This window comes from Cebidichthys violaceus, unplaced genomic scaffold (genome assembly GCF_023349555.1).
Source record: "Cebidichthys violaceus isolate CVI_PGR_0920_01 unplaced genomic scaffold, fCebVio1.0.p SCAF_11, whole genome shotgun sequence".
Classification (NCBI taxonomy): domain Eukaryota; kingdom Metazoa; phylum Chordata; class Actinopteri; order Perciformes; family Stichaeidae; genus Cebidichthys; species Cebidichthys violaceus.
Window position 1 is genome coordinate 1,621,837 of NW_027176274.1, and position 607 is coordinate 1,622,443.

Consider the following 607-nt stretch of genomic DNA (forward strand, 5'->3'; position numbering starts at 1 on the left):
TCATGTTGAAACGGGGAACTTCTAGAGGTTTGTTATGAGCTTAACGTGTCCCTCAGTCCTCTGTTAATTCAGCAGACCGTGAATAGGGCAAACTATCACCAAAAGACAAAACGACTAGAGAGAGACACAACTACAGAGATACTAAAAACAACTACAAAGACATGCAAAACAACTAACGAGACATAAAACAACTACAAAGACATGCAAAACAACTAAAGAGACATAAAACAACTACAAAGATACACAAAACAACTAACAAGAGACATAAAACAACTACAAAGACACACAAAACAACTTGGAAGAGACAAAACAACTTCAAAGACACGCAAAACAACTTAGAAGAGACAAAACAACTACAAAGACACGCAAAACAACTTGAAGAGACTTAACACGACTTCAAAGACGCAAAACAACTTAGAAGAGACATAGCACGACTTCAAAGAGACAAAACTACAGAGATACTAAAAACAACTACAAAGACACGCAAAACAACTAACAAGAGATGTAAAACAACTACAAAGACATAAAACAACCATTCCTCTCAGGCTCTCGGACTCTCAGACTGTTGATGGGTAGAGGTAATAAAGGATGCTTCTTCTTCCATTTC